Raw genomic sequence first — 25785 nt, forward strand, 5'->3', positions numbered from 1 at the left:
TGACCATATGAAATAATAAAACCCCGTTAACGTTGTAGTTCCTTTTAGCTATCTTATTTTGAATATAATCAATAGCCTATTTGTAGAATTAGTTTTGTAATATTTATTTAAATTTTAAATAAATATGTATTTGTTTATTTCAGATTTTATGTTTCATTTTTTTTTCAGAAATTGCAGAACTGCAGTCGTTCCAAGAGAATGGGTTCAGGCTGCGTTAAATAAAAGCCTACAAGAAAAAATAAGTGTAATTAGACAGAAGACTAAAAAACCAAGGTGTGTAACGAAAGATAATGAGTATATACCTGAAAAAGGTGAATCTGAAGAGACTGAGACTAGTAAAATATAAAACGAGTCATTTTCAACGGATTTACACTTATTGAAGAACAATAAGGCGACTTCAAAAATCAACTAATATCAGACATAATAATAGTGAGACACACCGAAAACAAAGAATCTATGCAAACGAAAGCAACAATAGCGCAGGAAGATTTCTTATCAAATAGTATGCCACCACTTGTAACCAATTTGAATTTTAAATTTATTGTTACTATTCTAGAAGATGCCGTAAAAATGGCAAGCCATACATCAGAAAGTAAGTTGTACACGAAAAAGGGAGAGCTTAGAAAGAGGAGAAAATTCGAAGAAAAGCCTAGTGAACGACAAGTGAAAAAAATTAAAATTTATATCGACAATCACAATGTTAAGGAAGTCTGTAAATTTCCAATGAACTGCCATAGAAAAATATCAAAAACTCGACGGAAATCTATTAATAAACAATACTGGACCCTATCCAAAGATCAACAGCGGTTATTTATATTCAACTGTACCAAAAAATTTCCGAAACGAAGAGATACCTTGAAAACTGGAAACTCGAAACGCACAAATACTTTTAAATATTTTCTTTCAGTGGAAGAAGGTCTAGAAGTAAACGTCTGCAAAATATTTCTCTTAGCCACGTTAGGATTTGACAAAAATAATGATAGAGTTCTCAAAAATATAAGAGTTTGTGTGAAACACTAGACGAAGACTAAGGTGTTTTATATATTTTGTGATTTCTTTTGTACTAATAAATTAATTTTCTTAGTATTTTAAATTTATTAATTTAATAGGTGATGCACTTAGTACCTATTAATTCATGTTTCTTTATAAATAGGATCCCTTCTACTAAGTTAATTAGTCCTAACTACCGATATATTCAAATATCTTTTTTTGTGATGATATAAGTGAAAATAATATTGTACTATTAAATCCAATAATTATCAACTAAGTCAGGCAGAAAATCTTAAAAATCTTGTGATTATCAAATTTTTTTGGCAAGCAATTATTAAAAAAACCGTGATATCTCAAAACTGTAATTTTGCAGATAGGACCTCTTGTCTTAGGAGGGCAGTACAACGTTAACGGGGTTTTATTACTTCATATGGTCAATGAATCTCTATATATGAAAAAACCGCGGAGTGCTACCATTTAAAGGGGTGCGTTTTTGAGAAATATGTGAATTAGTCCCTGGGCACAGGTTACATTAGGGTGAGTTCTATGCACTTTTGGTACAAACACGTCTACATAAAAATTGTACCTGGTTAAATTTCCTATCTAAATATAACTTTTTAAAGTCAAAGATACTTTTTTTTACAAAAATATATTCAAAAGAAAAAGCCCAAAGAAACCCAAAAGAAAGAAATTTTTTTTTTGTCCCATAACTTTTGTCCACGGGGATATAGGTATAGACATTGCTTCACAGAAAAAAAACTTACATATCTTCTCTTTAAAATGATGCTTAGAAGAGGTCGTTAGGATTTACAGTTTTCGCAATATGATTTTTCAAAATTCGCCACTCACAGCAATTTTGGGCAATTTTCCTTGGTATTTCGCAAATATTTTTCTGCAACTTTTTCTACGCAACTTTAGGCATATGCAATGGTACATGTAAGAGGAATAGAAATCAATTACCTTTAAAATGTTCCACTGTATAATGTTGTACGACTTCTTTTAAAGAGGTTATCTTTTTCAAGATTTTATACTTTTAACAAGTTTTTATATTTTTTACGATTATTTTTAAAATTTCCCATTATAACATTTTTCTTCTACATTTAGGTATATATTATATAATAAAAAAGAAATCTTATTCTGTTTACTTTAAAATGGTGTTTTATAAAAAATTCTAGGATTATTTTTGAATAAGATATGCTTTTTCAAAATGTAATAAGTACTTGCAACGATTTTTGATTTTAGGATTATTTTTTAAGTTTCTCCTTATAACTTTTTTATATGATTGTGTGTTATGACTGAATCTTATTTTTTATAGGTAATACTTTGGATCCACTTGACTCGGCCGGGCAAACTTCAAAATATGGATTAATTCCAAATTTACTGTCAAAGCTCCTGCACCACAAGCTTTGCTTGAAAAAATAGCATGTAAATGTACCAAAGGGTGTACAAAAAACTGCGGTTGTAGGAAGATAGGAATTAGTTTTTCAATATTCTGCAAAGGGTGCATGTGCATGGGTACTAATTATGGGACTCTAAGATAACTGAGGTGACAGAGGAAGATATTGAAGCTAATGCTAACGAAGAGATGGACTTTGATTTTGAAATTTTTTAAATGTCAACGTTTAAATAATTTTAACTTAAGTGATGTTTTCTAAGACTAATATTTATGTAATTTTTGTAAAAGAAATAATTTTAAATAATACAGGTAAAAAAAATATCAAAGAATCACTCCATTATTTAAATATAGATGATACACCATTTTAAAGAACAGAATGTAAGCCCTCTTTATTCAGCAATATATAGTATATTCATGTACAAGAAAAAAAAAGTTATAATGAGAAATTTAAAAAATAATCCTAAAATCAAAAATCGTTGCAAGTACTTATTACATTTTGAAAAATAATATCTTATTCAAAAATAATCCTCGAATTTTTTGTAATACAAAATTTTATAGTAAACAAAATAAGCTTTTTTTATTATATAATATAATATATACCTAAATGTAGAAGAAAAAAAGTTATAATGAGAAATTTCAAAAATAATCGTAAAAAATGTAAAAAATAATATTTTTTTTATATTAGGTATTATATATTATATAATATAATATTATATAATATACAATATATCATATAATAATATAATTTTATTTTTATATTATATTATAAAAAATCGTTAAAAGTACAAAACTTTGAAAAACCATAATCTCTTTAAAAAAAAGTCGTACAACGTTAGACAGCAGACCATTTTAAAGCTAATTGATTTCTATTTCTATTACGTGTACCATTTCATATACCTAAAGTTACGTGGAAAAAAGTTACAGAACAATATTTGCGAAATTAAAAGGAAAATTGCCCAAAACTGCTGTGAGTGGCGAACTTTGAAAAATCATATTTCGAAAACTATAAATCTTAATTACCTCTACTACACAACATTTTAAAGAAAAAATATGTAGATTTTTTTTCTGTAAAGCAATGTCTATACCTATATCCTCGTGGACAAAAGTTATGGGACAAAAATCAAAATTTCTTTCTTTTGGGTTTCTTTGTGCTTTTTCTTTTGAATATATTTTTGTAAAAAAAAGTATCATTGACTTTAAAAATCGATATTTAGAGAGTAAATTTAACCAGGAACAATTTTTATGTAGGTATGTTTATACCAAAAGTGCATAGAACTCGCCCTAATGTAACATGTGCCCAGGGACTAATTCACCCATTTCTCAAAAACGCACCCCTTTAAATGGTAGCACTCCGCGGTTTTTTCATATATAGATGTCCTTTGACCATATGAAATAATAAAACCCCGTTAACGTTGTAGTTCCTTTTAGCTATCTTATTTTGAATATAATCAATAGCCTAAAAGTTTTTAGGTGTGTATGTCGATGAATGTCTCAGTTGGAAAAGGCAATGTGATGATATTATTTTCAAAATAAACTCAGGATGCTACCTACTTCGAAACCTCAAAGATATACTAGTGAAAAACAGCTAATTATGTTGTATTATGCTCAGGTGGAGTCTCGTTTGCGGTATAGCATATTATTTTGGGTTACGTCTTTTAAATTCAATGAAGTCTTTCTATCTCAAAAGAGAATAGTCCGTTGTATTGCTGGTATTTCTCGAATAACTAGCTGGAAGAGTTATTTTACTAGATATAAACTTTTAACTGTGCCATGCTTATATATTTTTGAAGTTTGTGTTTTTATTCATTCAAATATTGAGAAAGGACACCGCACACACCTTATGGAAAATATAATGTCACTCAAATTCAATAAAATTTATACGAATAGATTCGTTTTAAATTAACGGTCAAATCTTATCATTGCGCCAACTCCATATTTTCAATAATAAGAGCAGAAATTTATATAAATAAATCTGAAATCAAATGGATACGTACATAAGTTAGAGAGAGAAAAAATATTTTATAATACCCAAATTGTCGGTACTCCATAAATCAGCGGATTAGTTTCACTAATCCGCTTAGGCCCAGCGGGGTTTAAGCTCTTTTGAATAGCACCCAGAGCAGTAATGATTGTAACTGACAGTTTTACTGACTCCAAAAATGTGATTTCGATAAACTTTAATTGCAATTTGCGCCGTAATTAATCATAATTAAGAGTTGGCGCAATGATAAGATTTGACCGTTAATTTAAAACGAATCTATTCGTATAAATTTTATTGAATTTGAGTGACATTATATTTTCCATAAGATGTGTGCGATGTCCTTTAAAACTAATAGTCAAATTCACAATATAAATACAAGGCAAATCAAAAATTACATGTGCCTTTTTCTAAAGGAAATATGCTTTTTTACTCACCTGCAATAATAGGTCAAAGAATGTATTATTATAATAAGTTACCCGAGCCAATAAAAAAATGTAAGAATATGAAAATATTTAAATTAACTTTAAAATATTTTTATTGCAGAATACGTTTTATTCTGTTGATGAATATTTTAGTAGTTAAATATGCTAGTAATTTTACATTTTCTATTTGTGTTTGTCTTGTAATCTTAGGTTTAGCGTACTTTTAGATTTACATTTATATTTACTAATTTTGTTTTCTAAACTGTGACTGATCCTATACAAGTTGTATTTGTCAAAAAGGAAATAAAGTGGAAAGTAAAAAAGGAAATGGGTGCCGGGTCATGAAGGGGTGCATGGGAAAGAACGAGCAGATATGTTAGCGAAACAAGGCTCGAGAGAAACTTTTTGGCATCACGAAAGATGCTATGAAAAACGAGGTTCAGAAATGGCTGATAAAGAATCATCAAAATAAATGGAGAACCACTCAAGGGCAAATCCAGACTAAAAAAATAATCAAGAATATTGATAAAAAACTCTCGATCAGTTTGATAAACCTCAATAAACGAGAGATCAAAACGGTCACTGAAATGGTGACTGGACATTGCCGTTTAAGAAATCACCTATACAAACTAGGTAAGGTGAATGAACCATGGTGCAGAAAGTGCGAAATGGAAGAAGAAACTGCCATACACATACTACGCTATTGCAGTGTGCTAGGTGATGTAAGGCAGGACTTCACTGGTCAAATGAGGTTTGAACCAGAAGAGATCCTAAGACTACCAATAACAAAACTGTTGGCCTTCGTTGAGGCCACAGGACTTATTAAAGTTTAAGGAGAAGAACAGGATTTGGTACAAAGGTCTTATGACCAAGTGCCAGAGACTAACGAGTCTCGCCTGAGTTAAGAAGAAGAAGAAGAAGAAGAAGAAGGAAATAAAGTATTATTATTATATTAAAAAACAGACAGAGACATGTCTATACAAAAAGAAGAAGAGGAAGAAGAAGAAGACATTTCTTTGAAATTATGAAAATTTCCATCATGTTAAATTTTTTCCGAAGTAAAAACTACATTGACTCCACTATTATAATAATTCGTCTCGATGAGCATAATAATATCCCGTCTTATTGAATTGTTTCGGCCTGCGTCGCTAGGCCAATAAATTTGAATACAATTCGCCTCTGCAGATTGCGAAGCCAGAACAGAAAAATACAGCTGCTGCTTATTTATTTCAACTCTTAAACTCCGAGATAAACGATCTCGATAAGATCAAAGTTTCACAAGTTTTCATTATACTTCTTTTTCTGTTCGCTGCTCCTCTTCAATTCGTGTATCAGTTTAAAACTATTTTCCGTAAAAGTTTTAGCGAGATAATCGAACTACAAACTGTAATTACTTCTTTAAATTTGTACATGTGTTTGTGGGATGAAAATAGCTACGTAGTAGCTAATAATACAGTTAAATAAGTTTTAAAAGGCAAGTATATAGGGCTAGATAATAAATTCATTTAAGGGTTTGAATAGAAATTTCATATATTTATATTTTAACTATACCTACCTACTTTTATCAAAACCTATTAATTAATCCTTGATATCCCTGATCAGAGCTAATTCTAAAATACAGGGTGTCCCACCAGAATAATTTATCCACGGTATATCTCTTAAACGAATAAAGAATTTCAATTGGGACACAAACTCATGTATTCCATTTCTAATACACTTTATTATGGCGTAGAAAAAATCATCCCCTAGATGTTCACCCCTTAGTTACAACCTCTATCTTTAAGTTTTCTAGTAGCACCCTGTATATTTATTTATAAATTTGTATGTGGTCTTCAATCGTCTATTCAACAATTTTTGAAAAAACATTTGTTTGTGAATAAACAAATATCAGTTTAATTTTTATTTTGATTAAATTAATCAAGCAGGCCTTGAAGCTTAAAGGACCAGTAAAAACAAATGTAATAAAAATTACTTAAAAAAAATGAAAATAATAATTAACTAATTAATATAATTTACATTAGATGTTCGGATTGTAGATAACCCGCTGCAACACACATTTTGGATCGTGCCAGAAGATTTCTGGTATGTAGGTAAATAGTGCTCGATTTGCCATTTTTAAGTTTTTCACATTTTCACAAAAATGTTTCTATTATTCCATGATACGTGCCTCTACGAACTCCGTATTGTTAAATTTTTGGTACTTAATCTTTTTTAAACATTATATTTTATTTTTCAAAAGGACACCGCACACATCTTATGAAAAATATAATGTCACTAAAATTCAATAAAATTTATATGAACAGATTCGTTTTAAATTAACGGTCAATTCTTATCATTGCGTCAACTCTTAAGGATGATTAATTACGGCGCAAATTGCAATTAAAGTTTATCGAAATCACATTTTTGGAGTCCATAAATGTGTCAGTTACAATCACTATTGCTCTGGGTGCTATTCAAAACAGCTTAAATCCCGCTGGGCCTAAGCGGGGTAGTGAGACTAATCCGCTGATTTCTGGAGTACTGATAATTTGGGTATTTTAAAATATTTTTTCTCTCTCTAACTTATGTACGTACCCATTTGATTTCCGATTAATTTATATCAATTTATGCTCTTATTATTGGAAATACAGAGTTGTCGCAATGATAAGAATTGACCGTTAATTTGAAACCAATCTGTTCATATAAATTTTATTGAATTTGTGTGAAATTATATTTTCCATAAGATGTGTGCGGTGTCCTTTGGGCTTCGTAGGGGCACACATTATTATCTTCAAAACGAGTGAACGAAAATTCACAAAAATAGATCTGTACGCGGTGAGCTTTGCTGGTATCGCCAACTAGCGGATTACTAGTGCAACTTAGGTTGGAAATTTGATGAGAAAATATTGGGAATAATAGCAAAAAATTTTTCAAATTTTATTATTTAATTCTTATCGTTTAAAATTTACAACGCAAAGAAATAATTAGATTGTAATCGATGGTTAATATCAGTAAGTACAAAATTTATTATCCATTATGATTATTTTTTTAAGATTTTGCTTATCATTTTGACTGCGAATATTAGTTTCCTTCTTTCCTACTTCCAAAACTTTCACAATTATCATGTAGACGGCGCTTAGATTAATAGATTAATATTACAAAATGTTAAAAACCAAATTTCAGTGTTTAAAACGTAAGTATATTTAAGGTAAGATAAATATATGCCACAGCTTTGGCCAAGTAATAATTTTTCCTATTAGTATTTTTAATTTCAATGTTTTAAATTATTAATCACTTTGACATTTATGTCAAATTTCCAGACGAAGTTCACCGATTTGTCACTATTAGCGCTCACGAACTTTTAAATATCCCCTCTCCCTACAAGCTCACAATTTTTGCCGTTATTTCACGTCTTGGATATTCGAAATGTGTCTTGCAGCAGGTTACAATAATTATTATTCTATCATCTAATATAAAAATTATTTAATTATCTTTTTTATTTGTATTTGTTTCATGCTATTTTTATTACATTGGTTGTTATCGTTTGTTTTTAAGCTTTAAGGCTTTCTTCATCAATTTAACAAAAATAAGCTGATATTTTCTGGATTAATTACTAACCCATTTTATTTTTGAAAAATCTATTGTATTGAGGATAAAAGACCACATCCAAAATAATGTACAGGGTGCTATTCTTCTTCTTTCTCGAAACTCCTTATGCCCCCAGGGGCGTCGGAGATTTTATTCATCCTCTATCCATATCTTCCATGTCTTGCTGTCAAGTGTTTTTCCTTTTTCCTGTCCAATTTCTATAATCTGATCGATCCATCTCTTCTTTGGCCTCCCTTTCCTTCTTTTACCACATCTTGCGTAGTGTCGCGTTGTCGCGTTTGTCGTTCACCTAGGACAACGGGTAAGGGGTGGTAACTGAGGGACAAATATTTAGGAGATGATTTTTTCTACGCTACGCCATATTAAAGGATATTAAAAATAAAATAGATAAGTTTTTGTTTTATTCGGAAATCTCTATTCGTTTAAGAGATATCGCGTGGATACATTAGTCTGGTACAGTCTGTATAGTCAGCATAATTATGTAGGGTCATATCATGTAGGGTTACTATGCTTCGGTAAAATGTTACAAGGCAGACACTAACTAATTAAAAAGTAATTAACTCTTCAATGTTCATTAGATTGTTAATGATTTCTTTTGATCGAAACGGAAAGGGAAATATCATATGTGTAATAAATATAAGTTATGTTTGGTATCGGTAATTTGAGAAAAATTGTCAATTCGTTTTCCAATTAGAAGGATCTAATTGCATATTAAAGCATACCGTTCCCCGACTTCGTTAGTGCCATAACCCCGAAATCGCAAACTTTTCAGGAGAGTAAAAACAAGGTTTTATGTCAACTTTTCATTTTTTTTTTTCGCTGGAACTATAGTATCTAAGTTAACCAAATTCTGAACTCATGTTGACTATACAGGGTGTTTGGTAAACAATGGGCTATAGGTTAATCTTAGATTTTTGAGCTTAAAATACGTAGATTTAAGCTAACTTACCTTAGTACGAAAGTTGATAATAACCGAACTACAGGGCGTCATAGTTAAACTTTTACTTTATTTATTCTTGAATATTTCCTGACAGGCATAGGATAACAACACGAAATTTGGTGAGTGGGAGTTTTTTTGAACGAGAAATCTAAATTCGTTACCAAAAATTATGTATTGCCCAGAGGTCGCCACATACGTATTTCACCGCTCATTTAATACGTTCAATTTTTTTTATCCCCCAGTCTACATACTTTTTGAATCAAAACTTTTTTTCTCTTAATATTTTTACTTCTAAAAGATATACTACATTTATCTCGCTAAACTCAACTGTTTTCGAGATAAACGCATTTTAACCTTTAACTACCCGCGCATCAAGTTATAACATAACTACATGCGTGGCGTACTTTGTACGGCACAAGATAATACACTTAAAAACAGCGGATTTGAATTTTTTTTTGAAAAAATACACTTGTTTGTTATAAACCTTATTCGGCATCAGTGAATACTTAAAGTTCCTTCTCAATAAGCTAATTGGGATTTATAACTGGAATCATGGAATAACTGGATTTCATGATAAATAAAATTACTAATAAAACATTTTTTGAAATGTAATTTTTAACAGGAGAAAAAGTATTGTTTGTAAAGGAAAATATATTTTGTGCCATAATGACTAAAAAACAATTGAAATCTATACTTATATTATTACTTACAATAGTTTAATCGTGGCGTATATTGTCCACCACCGGAAACAACAAATAATAAACTGTAAATTACGATCTTCCCAGAACGACAATTATAACGAAACTAAAACCAAATTGTAAAGCACATTACAGTGATAGGTTAGAGAGATAAACAAGGTCAAAAACTAAATTTTTAAATATATTTGCAGTAGAATTCTTATACCTGCCGTACAAAATACGCCAGTGCGTGTAGTTAAAGGTTAAGTCTGCGATGCAACATAATTTTTTGCATAATATTGTAGTTACAACCCAAAAATAACTTAAAACCATAATAATTGTATTCTTATTTAAAATTTTAAATTTACCCTCCACCCCTCTCAGTGGCGGTCGTTTTTGGTCTCATTCGATAGAATTTTGAAAATTATTGAACACGTAGTTTTTAGTTTTTCAAGTCAGTTTCAATCTGACGTTCATTTCGCTAAATATTCGCTTTTCTGTGAAACTTTGTGACTCACCTATTTCCTTGCACCTTCTCAAATTCTCAGATTTTTGAAATATACACTGTTTTGCATGTACTTAACTTACCTTATCGTAATCTAACGATTTCGAGTTTTTCTAAGGATAGATTTTTTTCGGACCCCCCTTAACGAAATTCTCTGTATTAATAGCCAATTTATGGTAGGGTTACATTTACAATATACATATCGATACATCAGTATCAGAGTGCACCAACTCAAAAAACATAGTTCTTCACAAATCAACTTTAACTTACTTTTTCTGGGAGCAAATATTTTTAATCTGTTGTAAATGGTCCATTTGTTTTTCAAATAGAACAAAATTTTGGAATTAGATGTTGATTTCATGGTTCTTTTAGATGATAATTTTTGATTAATTTTTTTTTAAAGAATTTAGATTTTTTTTGAGTTGGTGCATTATGAAACTGTCGACATATGATTTTTTAACTGTTAGTGCATTTTGTATAGGGTATTTGTATGGAAATCAAATAAAATTATTTAAGTATTTTTTTTTCTTATAAAATCATTATTATTTCCTTGTTATGAAAAAATATAATAAAATCAAAATAATTCTGAATTGTCATTTTCTTCAGCAGTGGCAGCTCTGCAGAAGTTGGTAAGTTCTGGAAAAACTCACAGTGAATTCTGGGTATTGCACCCGAGGAGCAGAGCAACAACAAATAACATTTTTTAAGTGGTGGCACTCCAGGAGGTTTATTGGAGAGGATGAGAGATGGTTCTTCATAAGCCACGCACATTAAAAATTCAATTTCAAGATTAAAAAAAAATGCTACAAATTCGCTTTATATCTCTTAAATACGACTTTTAAACGGCTAATAGTAATAAGTAATTGCGTTATGCCAGCATAAATCAATTATAGTTATACTACAATAACGCCTTAGCACATAATGTAATGTATTGAAATGCTCTACCATCAGAAATCTATTTCTAATCAAGTTCGCATTACAGCCATAACACAGGTTAGGGTAGTCAGCAACGTTGAGTGTATCACACAAACCCACAATTCCCATTTACATTACTGCCATATCACAGGTTACGGCACTAGAGAAGTTTTACTTGAGTAGTTTTTCTTGGTTAACAAATCCATGATCACATGTTAGGGCAATATTGAAAAATGAAAACTACTTATAGTCCTGTCGCCAGGGGGGGGGGTACAACGGCCTCCTTAATTCAGATGGACTTACCCAAGTTTTTTTTATATATTTTGACCCGCAGAATACGAATTTTTTGGGTAACAGTTGATCCGGATGTCGATAAGATTGTTATAGACAAAGAACTTGAGGAATTACATAACAGTGATTTCTCGCAAAACAAAACATCTTTTTGTATTTTTTGGGTCATTCTAGGCAAAAAATGATCTGACAAGTTTTTTCGTACGATGCATAGTTTTCGAGATAACCGCGGTTAAACTTTCAAAAAATTGAAAAATTGCAATTTTTGAACCCGAATAACTTTTGATTAAAAATAAAGTAGCAATTCTGCTTACCGCATTTGAAAGTTTAAGTCAAATTATATCGGTTTTGATTATTTGCATTGCTAAAAATTTATTATTTTATTGTTAAACAAAGCTATAAAAACCTAGTACGTGAGTGATGTTTTCAATGATTTCTCATTTAAAATCGAACGAGTAGGTAGAGTATCTACAAGTGCAAGCAAGGCAATTTCTACGTAGCATGCGTTAAAACGCATGTATTAGGCACGGGAAACACTATGTGTTTATAGCTTTATTTAACAATAAAAAAATTTATTTTAGCAATGCAAATAATCAAAACCGATATAATTTGACTTAAACTTTCAAACGCGGTAAGCCGAATTGCTATTTTATTTTTTATTCAAAGGTTATTCGGGTTCAAAAATTGCAATTTTTCGATTTATTGAAAGTTCAACCGCGTTTATCTCGAAAACTATGCATCCTACGAAAAAACTTGTAGGAACATTTTTTGGTTAGAATGACCCAAAAAATACAAAAAAATGTTTTGTTTTGCGAGAAATCGCTGTTATGTAATTCCTCAACTTCTTTGTTTATAACAATCTTATCGACATCCGGATCAACTGTTACCCAAAAAATTCGTATTGTACGGGTCAAAATATATAAAAAAAACTTGGATAAGTCCATCTGAATTAAGGAGGCCGTTGTACCCCCCTTGGCGACGCGACAGGACTATTACCATACATCTACTCTCAACCACAACGTGACTCAAGCTGTCTTCTGGCGGGCTTGCTTTCGCTGGGAGCGCCAAAACCGGAAAACGTCATAACGACACAGGCGCAATATCTTGATTTTAAGCTAACTAAATTATATGAAATTATTGCCCAATAAAGACAACACCTAAATGAACATTGAACAATATCCCTTCGTTGGCTCAGTGTAGATGGTCTTTAAGTTGTGATGGAAACACCAAATAATAGTAGCAGAGTTTATTGATGAGACTTACACTATGGATGTTGACCCGGGGTACTTTGAGTAAAGACTTAAATGATGATCGTTGAAGACAATCACTCGCGTTAATGAATTAATAATAATTGAATTTCTAGACAAGAGATCTTAGTTTTATATAAGTTTAAATTGGGTCAATGTAAACACGGGCCCCGCGTGATTTTGTGTATCTAATTAAGGTAAATTGTTTATCTTATGTCAGCAACTTTTGGCTGATGTCCAAATTATATTATTGATAATTGACCAAATGTGTATGTAATTTAATTAATTATGTGTGTGTGTTTAATAACAAATAAATGCATTCGATCTACTGGGTGATAAAATGATACTGTCCAATTTCGGATATGAATACTGAATATTTGATATTGGACATACTGCGGAATCGGGCAAAAACTGGCCCAAGTGTCAATACTCAAAGTTTACATATAAGTATTACATAAAAGAGTCAAATTCAAACATGTTAATAAATAAATAGTTTAATAATAATCAACAATCTTCCAACCGTACTCTAGCTATCAATGTCCGACTCTATTTTTAGATTAAAATTAGGGCAATTGGATGAAAATGTGGAGAGTGGGAGGTCGGCCTTTGAAGTCGACGGTACATTGTTATGCCGATTACTACTTAATACAGGTACTTCCTGTTCGTTAGTCTGAGTATGTGGATTCCCTGAACGACATAGTCGTACAACAGGACGGTATTTCCATAACGTGAGTATCCCAATTATTACCATTATAGTAATGGTCCCGGTGGCTACAAAATATTGCCAATTAGATTCTGGAATCGATTGCCACTGCGTATGCGTCATTTCTTGTTCTAGACTTTCCTCCTCAAGTAACGCGTGACGTAGCTCTCCTCCTGGTATGTCCAGGTAGGTGTTTAGAGGCATGTTAAACCTGCGGGGTGTCCTCGCCAACAATTGAGCCACGGGAGTGATTGGCGCCTTCAGGTAGCTTGTTACCGCTCTCTCCATCCCACTGCTAGTGGGGAGTAATGTAATATTTTTCGTTTGGGCGATACATTTGGGTGAAAGTTTCAGGAATGTGACTCGTTCCAGTACTCTTTCGCTCCGATTTCCATCGCAAATAATGGATATGTGTATCGTGACTGGCGTGATAACGAGCCAGAGGTTGGGGGTACCCATCTTACTCCATTGAGCTGTCTGTATTGTCCTGGCTACCACTGGACATGTGCTATTCTTAGATCGCTCATAAATTTCTTCAAGTATGCAGTTTGGTTGGTTATCCATGTTCCTTATAGCCGTTGGTGAGCACGCTATCTGCGTCTTTGTCAACAGTAAACATCTTTCCCTATCTTCTGCGGTCAATTCGAAGTAGTGCAGTGTGTTATAATCTACGACCAGTAGATTCCTTGGGGCGACAAATGTGCGCAACACCGACCCCTCAACGTTAGGTGGTATGGCCGTGACTTTCAGCATGCTGTACTTAATTTTCCCTGTCACTATGAAATAGCCGATGACTGTTATATATCTGTCGTCATGACTGACTTCTGTTTCTATAATGGGCTGTCGTCGTATTTCGACCCCTTGTGGCAGTATCTGCCCTGCTTTCTCTATCAATTTGGTTATCTCACCCGGTTTCACTATATCAATGAAGTGTCCGTGGTTATAGTGAAGGTTTATTCCCTCGTAAAATTGAGTATATTCGTTTATGAATTCCATAACTTGCAACGCTATCGTTTGTATTCGCAACGTGCTATATTCGGTTTCTAGTCTCTGTGCTTTGTCTTCTACTTCGTTAAGTCCTTTAGATATTTCTTGTAGGCCTGTAATTAGTGCTTTGTTAAACTTTTTCATTTGCTCGTTTATCCTGTTCTCTGTGTGATTGATTGATGTTATTGTTTCTAACATTATCTTCGCTTGATGCTGTGATCCCTTTATTAGCTCTTTTGGTTATTTTCTAATGCTTCAATGTTACTGTAGGCTTCGTCATTGACTCCAAATACTGAGGTTAATATTGTTCCTAATATTCCTCTTCTTTCCCTTGCTTTTATTTCTACTGTCAACCCCTCGCTTACTGATTCCGCCTTTCTTTGTCCTTCCTCTAACTTCCCTATTATATCCTTACAATTCACGATTTTTATATCCTGACACAGTTCTCGTACTCCTTGTATCATATTTCCTATTAGTTGGTGCTCTGTTCGAATTCTTCCCTTTTCTAGTAACACCTTTATTCGAAATGTTCCCCGGTCTATAACGACCTCTCCAAGATCTTCTGTGAAAAATCCTGGTTCCGGATTATATATTTTATACGGTTCTGCCTTTATGGGTTTTAACATCGTTAAAAACATTATAGCTACTAGTATTTTCTTCAGATTCAGCTACAGTTTCCCGTTCGCCTTTCTCACTGTTACGACTCTGGTTAGTCCCTCCGCTCCAGGGTGTGTTTCTGTTACCCTCGCTAATGGCCATCTGCCTGGAGGTGTATCTTCTTCTTTTATTATAACTATTTCTTCTTCTTTTATGTTAGAGTGCGCCTTATGCCATCTATTTCTCTGTTGTAATTGGTGCAGGTATTCCTGTTTCCAAATTTTCCAGAAGTCTCTTTTTATTTTCTCCAATAATCTCCACCTCGTCGGCATCTTCAAATAAGTCGTAAGCTCTTCTTCCCGATTTGGTGATATAATTTCTCTCCCTATAAGGAAGTGAGCTGGTGTCAGGGCTATTTTCCCTTCAGGGTCTTCTGATGACCCACATAATGGTCTCGAGTTCATACATGCTTCTATTTGTGTCAGCACCGTACTCAATTCTTCATATGTTAGAACTGTTTCCCCGATGATTCTTTTCAAGTGATATTTCATTATCCGCACTGCGCTCTCCCATAGTCCCCCGAAATGTGGTGCATATGCAGGTATGACATGCCATTGGGTACCTAGTGCCAGTAATCCTTGTTTTATCTCGTCATCTATTTTTTGATTTTCTTTTTTCAACAAATTTGCTGTTCCTACGAATGTGGTTCCGTTATCGCTGTATACGTTGTTGCACTGTCCTCTGCGTGCCGTAAATCTCTTGAACGCCGCGATGAATGCATCCGTAGGCATATCGCTTACTACTTCGAGGTGTACTGACTTCGTTGACAGACACACAAATACTGAGATGTAGCCCTTATAGCTCCTCTGTCCTCTGCCTCTCGTGGTACTTATTTTTATTGGCCCGGCATAATCTATCCCTGTGTTAGTAAAGGGATGACTCGGGTTCACTCTGTCTTTCGGTAGATCTCCCATTAATTGTTGTGCTGCTTGGCTTTTATACCTCCTGCACCTTAAGCATTTTGCTAGATGATCTTTCACGGTTCTTCTGCCGTTGATTATCCAGTATTTCCTTTTTATATACTGTAGTGTTTGTTGTAATCCGCTATGTAGATTTTTTGTGTGACTATCTGCTATAAGTAACTTTGTTAATGCACTATCCTTTGGCAAAATTAACGGATGTTTTTCTCCGTACTTTAGATTCGTGTGTCTCAGTCTTCCGGTGACTCTTAGAATTCCTTGTCTATCCAGAAATGGTACCAATGACGCTAATTTATTTTTCTTGTCCAACTGCTGTTTCTTCTCCAGCTTCTTTATTTCTTGTTTGAAGTAGGCGTGCTGTGTGTGCTTTATCACCTTTAATAGCGTTTCCTCTAATTCTTGGACTGTCAGCTGACTTTGTCCACTGTCCTTCTTTTTTCTGCATTTGTCTGCAAATCTCCTACAGTATGCAAGTACTCTTCTCATTCTTTCTAAATTTGAGAATCTATCGCATATGTCCTCCTTTATCGTTGTCGTGTGCACCGTTATTTTCGTTTTGACTTCCTCCTCATTTGTCTCTGGTATTTCTTCTGATTCCTGCGTTAAAGTTTTGTTACTAGTCAGCCAAGTTGGTCCCTTCCACCATAGCTCTGCTTCTAATAATTCTGATGCGGTACTTCCACGTGAGAAGATGTCCGCTGGGTTTTCCTTCGTATCTACTTTATGCCAATTTTTCGGTCCTATAACGCCTCTTATTTCCTCTACTCTGTTGGCGACGAACATTTTCCACCTTTTTGATGATCCCCTTATCCAAGCCAGGGTTATCATTGAGTCTGACCATGCATATACCTCAATGTTTTCCCTATTCAATGCTTGTAGGGTTTTCTTCATTAAATTTGCTAATAGCACCGCGGCACACAACTCGAGCCTCGGTAATGTCGTTTTTCCTTTCAATGGTGCGACTTTCGATTTTGCTATCATTAGATTCGTTTTGATTTCTGGGCCTAACACCCTTGAGTAGATTACCGCTCCATATCCTTTCATAGATGCATCTACAAATCCATGTAGTTCTACTCTGTTTGTTTTGCTTAAGTTGTTCCACCTGGGCAATGTTATTTTCTCCAGATTTACTAATTGCGCCTGGTATGTGTTCCACCTGCTTTGTTGGTTGCTAGTTAATTCTTTATCCCAACTGGTTTTTTGCTCCCATAATTCCTGTATGAACATTTTCGCCTGAATTACTACAGGTGCTATCCACCCTAGTGGGTCGTATAGTTTTGCTACTTCTGACAGTACGTGCCTTTTCGTTATTTTCTTTGCTGTCGTTATCCCTATTTTGAATGTGATTATATCTTCTTTAGGGGACCAGTGTATTCCTAACGTTTTCCGTACTTCTTCTTGTTTGAATGCCTTGGAGTCTACGTTCCTCATTTCCTCCGGTACGTTCTCCATTATTTTTTCTTCGTTGCTCAACCATTTTCTGAGAATGAAACCTCCTTTTCTGAACAGTTGTATTAATTCCTTTTGGGCTATTTCTGCTTTCTGCACTGTCTCCGCTCCTCCTAGTATATTGTCTACATACATGTTTTCTTTTACAATTTTCGATGCCAACGGGAACCTCGCTCCTTCGTCTTCTTGTAATTGCTGTATTGTTCTCAACGCTAAAAATGGTGCTGCGGCCGTGCCGTATGTCACCGTCGTTAAGTTATATTTTTGTATTGGGTCCTTTGTGTCCTTTCTCCACAAAATTTTCTGATATTTTTGGTCTTCTTCTACCATTCTGATTTGTCTAAACATTTTTTCCAAATCCGCTGAGTATGCTATCTTATTGGATCTCCATCGTAATAGTATATTTGTCAAATCTTGTTGTAATTTCGGCCCTGTGTGCATAATATCATTCAGGCTTACTGCCGATGAGCTTTTACTTGATGCATCAAACACGGCTCTTATTTTCGTTGTAGTACTGTCCTCTTTTCTCACTGGATGATGAGGTAGGTAGTACCCATCTCCCTGGTTTTCTGCTATTACCATATGACCTTGGTTTTCATAATATTCCATGAATTGTCTGTAATTCGTCTTTTGCAAACTTCCTTTCTAGTTGCATCAATCTGGCGAATGCCTGCTGCTTAGATTCTCCTAGCTTTGTTACGTCTTCCTTAAACGGAATTCTCACTTCGTATCTCCCGTCTTCATCTCTTTTTACTGTCTGTCGATACATTTCTTCACATTCTTGTTCTTCTACTGATAAACTTGTTTCCCGATTTACTTCTTCTAATTCCCAGAATTTCTTTATTTGTATGTCCATCTCTTGTCTGGATATCATACAGCATACTTCTGCTTTTGTAGTCTCCTTCTCTCGTGCTATCCCCGAAACTATCCATCCTAGTTTGGTGTTTTGACTCAGGAGTCCATTACTTATTCTGTGCATCCCTTCTGTCAATATGTAACTGTATTCTTTTACTCCTAGTAGTAAGTCTATTTTCCCTACCTTGTAATATCTTGGATCTGTCAGTATTGCATTTTTCTCGTTATAGTCCGGTAGAATTATATCCTGTTCCGGTAAATTCCTTGTTATCTTCGGTAATACTAGTGCTTCTATTTCCATCTCGAAGTCACTTTCGTAATGAGTTTCGATTAAAAGTTTCATACTCCAATTGGCTGTTTTTTCTCCTGACGAGCCTATCCCGGATATGGTAGCCTCTATGGGCTTCCTTGTTGTTCCTAGCGTCGTCGCAGCTTGTTCCGTTATAAAGGCGCATTGTGACCCTTGGTCGATTAATGCTCTCATTATGTGTGAATCTCCTTTCGCATCTCTTATGCGTACAACAGCTGTCGCTAGTACTGCTTCACCTTCCTTATGGCTTGCACAGTTTACTGAATTCTGTCCTCTTTGGTGGTCGTTGATATTCCTATGCCCATTGGTATCTTGTGTATTTTCTCGCCTTCCGTTATTTTGTTCTCTGGCGTTGTATAGATTATTATTTCCTCCTCTGTACCTATTAGCTTGATACCCGTTTCTTCTATTATTCGAATCTCTTCCATTTCTTTCTTGTGTTTGTTCTCCTTTCGTTTCATTGGAGTTTCTTTTGTTGCCTGTGGTTCCTTTCTCATAATGCAACATATGGTGATGGTCTCCGCCACAGTGTCTGCACATATATTGTACATAACATTGTTTTTCTTTTTTATGTGCTAGGCAGTTTGCACACAATCCTTTTTCTTTTATCATCCTGTTTCGGTCTCTTACATTGAGTTCCTGAAATTCTCTGCAGTTCGGTACTCCGTGATCTCCGTTGCATATCACGCAACGTGTTCTTGGTTTCCTCCCAGATCCTCCTTGCTTCACTTGTCTTTTTTCTGACTCCAGCAGTTCCAGTGTCTGGAATCTTCACTGTAAGAATGTTTGTATCGATTTGTACGTCGGTATCTCTCTACTGTCTCCAACGTGGTTTTCGTACAGCCTACTGGTTTCATTGTCCCATTTCGTTATGATAATTCGGGCTACCAATGGGCTCCACGCTTCCGTGTCTGTTCCTAACCCTCCTATGGCTTCCAGACTTTCGTGGAAGGTGTCATGTAGTGATTTCAATGCTCTAGTAGAAGATTCCTTTACTTCCTGTGCTAGTAGCATCCTGTCTATCAATTTAAACAATATCATCCTTGGATTCTCATATCTATCTTTTAGCATGTTCCAGGCCACTTCGTAGTTGGCCTCGGATATATTTAAGTGTTTTATCATTCTGTTGGCTTCCCCTCTTAGTTGAGTTTTTAGGTACTGCATTTTTTCTGCGTTTGATAACTGGTCGTTTTCATGTATTACTTTTGTAAACAGATCGTGGAAAGTTCTCCACGTTTCATACCTGCCTTCATACACAGGGATTTTTACCTGCGGTAATGTCACACCGTCCCTCCTCTGTGTGCTTTCTGGCCGTTGCATTCCTGGCCTTATTTTCTTCAAGGTTTCCCTGACTCTCCTCTTTAGTTGATTTATTCTCTCTACTTCTCCATTATCTATAGCGTCTAGTTCCTCATTTACTGCTGCTTCAATTATTAGTGTATTCACCTTTTCCATGTATTCTCTTAACTCTGACTGCAGCTCTTCATCCTCCTGCAAATCTTGTTCATTTTCTGGCCGTAATAATTCCTCGATTCTTTGCTTCCTTATCTGTATCTCCTTTACTTTCGGTGCTTTTCCTCTTTTCAGCACCCTTCCATATTCTTCCAACAGGGTTTTCCCCTCAATATATGTCTTAAATACCTGATCATGGTATTTTGTTTCAAAATATTTTTCTTTCGTTATACCTCCTTCTAGCAGCTTTTCGTGGTTATTCAGAAATTTTGCCCAATATTCTTCTAATTTTTCCTGCCTATCCCGGATGTATTGTTGAGTCCTCCGAGATTGAGAATCCTTTTTAGTATTTGAAACTAGTTTCGCTAATTCTGCTCCTATCTCCGCTTGCTTAACGTATACACTTTCCATGGTTATTTTTATAAAATTTTAAATTCAGCGGTAAATATATTAAACAATATGAACTGTATTTTATTTATTAAGCAATGTACTTAAATATGCCTATAATGTCTGGCTAATTGGCTAGTCCAAGGCCATCAAATTCACACAATAAAAAAAATATCTGCTTATTAACAATTATATTTATTTACTATACCTGTACTATCACGCTCTCTCGTAAGCCAGAATGTATATAAATAAAAATGTAATTGTATGCCCTTGTCAAGTTTGCAATTTTTCAACGTTACCGTAGGTCGCTTGCCTGACTAAGTGATTTCTGTTTGTAAATAAACTGAATAGTATTACGATTTCACTAACGCTGAAATTGAAATTCTTTGGTGGGATAATTTAATGAACCTTTGTATTTATAAAAGATCTGTAAATGATATATGTAATATTAATACTGGAATCTTATTCAAATTTGGCAATTAGATATCTATGTGATTAATTTTTACAGAAATAGGTAAAATATATTCATTTTCTAAAATAGTGAAAATTTAACTGAAATTATTATATAGAGTGGACTTTTATCGTTCTATAGGTTACGTAGTATTTTAATTTTTTCGAAATAAAGTATTTAATTGAAATTAAAGCAAGCTATATGTTTACGAACGTTTCTTTTTTTTTCAAATTATTTTTCAAATATATTTTTGTCTCTGTATTATTTATATGGTATACATTCTAAAGTACATTATTTTACTATTGATAGAGTGGAGATTGTTGTTCTAGATTGTTGAATTATAATAAAAATACAAACTTGTTAAATTGTACGATTGTAACAGTTAAAAGATTTTGTAATTATTCAAAAACTTACGGTTTTTTTTTGTTTTCTTAGACGTATAGGGTCCCTCGCTTCTGGTAGGCTCTGCAATCGGCTCTCGGCTATGGTACTGCTCTTAGCTCTGCAATCGGCTCTCGGCTTTGGTACTGCTCTTAGCTCTGCAATCGGCTCTCGGCTTTGGTAGTGCTCTTAGCTCTGCAATCGGCTCTCGGCTTTGGTACTGCTCTTAGCTCTGCAATCGGCTCTCGGCTATGGTACTGCTCTTAGCTCTGCAATCGGCTCTCGGCTTTGGTACTGCTCTTAGCTCTGCAATCGGCTCTCGGCTATGGTACTGCTCTTAGCTCTGCAATCGGCTCTCGGCTTTGGTACTGCTCTTAGCTCTGCAATCGGCTCTCGGCTATGGTACTGCTCTTTGCTCTGCAATCGGCTCTCGGCTTTGGTACTGCTCTTAGCTCTGCAATTGGCTCTCGGCTATGGTACTGCTCTTTGCTCTGCAATCGGCTCTCGGCTTTGGTACTGCTCTTTGCTCTGCCATCGGCTCTCGGCTATGGTACTGCTCTTTGCTCTGCAATCGGCTCTCGGCTTTGGTACTGCTCTTAGCTCTGCAATCGGCTCTCGTTCTCCCGGGTCTAGTGGTCTCTCTGTGCTACTGAGGGTGTTGCTGGTGTGGACTGTATAGGCTTTCTCAAACTTCCTTGAAGTATTCTTTTTCTCGATAGGACCATGAACAATATCCCTTCGTTGGCTCAGTGTAGATGGTCTTTAAGTTGTGATGGAAACACCAAATAATAGTAGCAGAGTTTATTGATGAGACTTACACTATGGATGTTGACCCGGGGTACTTTGAGTAAAGACTTAAATGATGATCGTTGAAGACAATCACTCGCGTTAATGAATTAATAATAATTGAATTTCTAGACAAGAGATCTTAGTTCTATATAAGTTTAAATTGGGTCAATGTAAACACGGGCCCCGCGTGATTTTGTGTATCTAATTAAGGTAAATTGTTTATCTTATGTCAGCAACTTTTGGCTGATGTCCAAATTATATTATTGATAATTGACCAAATGTGTATGTAATTTAATTAATTACGTGTGTGTGTTTAATAACAAATAAATGCATTCGATCTACTGGGTGATAAAATGATACTGTCCAATTTCGGATATGAATACTGAATATTTGATATTGGACAAACATATTAGGCCAAAAAACAATTTTCCATTTTTTTAGGGTTACGGCACCAACGAAATCGGGGAGCGATACATAGTTTTTTAATTCCAAACAACTTTTCCTAATAACAATTTTCGATACTGTGAAATATGTAGTTGCTTTACTCTTAATAGTCAGAAATTAATATTTTTGAACGGTCTCGTGTATGATTGATATAATTTTATATCTGCTGGGTGTATTTCATGTTTTAGGCCATGAAAAACTTATAAAATTATAGTTGGATTGGTAATTCGTCTTATCGTACTATGACGCCAGAAATAATTCATAATATTAAAGAAGATTATCGTCATCGTTTTAACTGTTGCAGGTGGATGGCATTTTTAACATTTAATTTAAGCAAAAAGCAATGTTAATTTGTCAAAAACATTATTTTCTGTTTGCTGATAGCAGGAAAATATATTTTGAATTAAATAAATTACATATAAATATATACTTCTTTTTGTGTCAATTAATTTAATCCAAAAATATTTTTTTGGTTTGATAAACGTAACTAAAATAACAAATATCTTTTAAATTACAAAGCCTTAAAAAACATTAGAAAAAAGTTAGTCCCAGCAAGCATAAGATGAATTCGCAAATACATCCATTTTATTTTAAAACTGTCCGTTTATTTCAATTAGGTTAGAAAAACTGGAATCCTTAATTAGCCCTTCGTAACTTAAAATTAAATTATAATAATACATCTTGGGAATATCTTCAAAGAATCGTTTTCTATACTAAACGAGAAAAAGGGACATTTAATCTCTTAATCGTCGAGGCGCATTAGGTAGCGCAAAAGAAAACAAAAAACAATTATTTTCTAATTAGAGCTATGTTGGACCGTATTACGATTTCCCATCTGCGAAATATAGAGGTGGTCGCTGCCCTTTAAAAACAACCTTATTTAATGGCAATTTGTTCGGAGGAAAAATAATATTTTATCCCAGTTGAATACACTATGTAATTGTTATTAGTTATTACTCTAACTTTTGGATGTGAAGATCATGCAGTTCTTTTAGGACCTGCATATTTATTTTCTTTAGATGGGAAACACATAACAAACACATTGACATTTTGTGAATATATTTTTTAACTAAATACTCCATTATCTACTTTATCAATATACGAAGTCTGCTTTCCTCATTACATTTGTCCATAGTTTCTGTCTTGGATCATACTAATATCAATTCATTTTACCAGTATATCCCTCAGATTATCTTTCGTTTTCCAATCTTACTTCTTCCAGGAACTTGCAACTTAGCAATTCTTTTTAGTATTATCTCACAATAAAACACTGAAAAATGTTTGTTTTTCTATACTTCCACAAAATTTATTACAACTATGTTATTACTACAGCTGTTTCGGCAAAGTGCCTTTCTCAAGTGATATATTTTACAATGTGTTTGCCTTTTTAAGTCTTTAACTGAAGAGGTTGAGGAGTGGGGAGCTGTTTGTCTCGAGTTGGTCATTCAGAATTATATCTGTATTTTTCAATTTATTAATTTCCATTGATTCTAAAAGTGATAGCTTAAGGCCTTTATTTTGAATATGTAGAATTTGAAACTCGTGATTGAAAGAATGATTATGATCTAGAAGGTGAAATGCGTATGTAGAAGTGTCTGTTTTTCTATTGTTGAAAGCCCTTTTGTGTTCTGCTATCCGTTTGTCAAAAGTTCTGCCAGTTTGACCGATGTAAGCTTTCGGACAGTCACCACAAGTTAGTTTGTACACACCACTCTCTAGTTGCTTTCTCTTTCGGCTTTTATTGTTTTTAATATGTTTGCTTAAGTTGTTGTTAGTTTTGAAATCTGGTGTTATTCCTTTCTTTTTTATGCATTTGGCTATTTTTGTTGTTATTTTGCCAGTATATGTGAGAGAGCAGAAGGTACTGGGTTCTTTCTGTGGTGGTGCATACACTAATTTCAAGGCTTTCTTATGGAGTTTTTGGTTTAAAATGTTGTTAACTGTTTGTTCGTTATAGCCATTGTTTACTGCTATTTGTCTAATGATAAGTACATACGCACTTCACCTTCTAGATCATAATCATTCTTTCAATGAAGAGTTTCAAATTCTACATATTCAAAATAAAGGCCTTAAGCTATCACTTTTAGAATCAATGGAAATTCATAAATTGAAAAATACAGATATAATTCTCAATGACCAACTCGAGACAAACAGCTCCCCACTCCTCAACCTCTTCAGTTAAAGACTTAAAAAGGCAAACACATTGTAAAATATATCACTTGAGAAAGGCACTTTGCCGAAACAGCTATAGTAATAACATAGTTGTAATACATTTTGTGGAAGTATAGAAAAACAAACATTTTTCAGTGTTTTATTGTGAGATAAAATGAACTTCCATCAAGTAACGGTCGAATCCATCAATTACTTTTTAGTATTGTGTGACTACTCTCTCAACGTTGAAAATACCAGAACCATCTTAACTTATTGCACCCTCAGTAATATAAGGGCTCAACTCAAAATGTGTGTTAATTCTGATTTTGAACGATATGGGCACAAATTGAAATTCTCTACCGGTTAGCATTGACAGAGGGAGAAACAGAACATGAATGGTTCGGTAAATATATTTATGCCTCTCTCTCACTCTCCTCGGCCACCTCTGGTTTTTACTGCTACAAGGGAGCAATCAGTAACATATCTTTCTATGACGAAAATCCTGGTTAGTTTGTGTTTTAACATTTTGTATTATATAGAATAGTTTTTAGTTGAGCCGTTATATTATGCAAAATATAATAAATAAATGGGTCTAATTCATAATAGATCGTAATTTTGCATAAACAGTGACAGGGCATTAATAATATAAGGGATCAAACTTAAACAGTTCCTTATTCTTGTTATGTTTTTTTGAAGTTATACATATTTACGATCGAGAGTGAAGTTTTATAATGCCGGGCGCATGCGCACACAGACAGTACGTATTTCGTTGCTAATCTTTCAAGATATGTAAGTATCAGCGCTGTCAGCGCAAATAAGTCATATTATATCATATAAAAGGATATATTCGTGTTCTTAGTAAATGTAGAGGAAAGTAACTAAATATGGAATAGTGCC

The sequence above is a fragment of the Diabrotica virgifera genome, chromosome 4 (genome assembly GCF_917563875.1).
Source record: "Diabrotica virgifera virgifera chromosome 4, PGI_DIABVI_V3a".
Lineage (NCBI taxonomy): Eukaryota > Metazoa > Arthropoda > Insecta > Coleoptera > Chrysomelidae > Diabrotica > Diabrotica virgifera.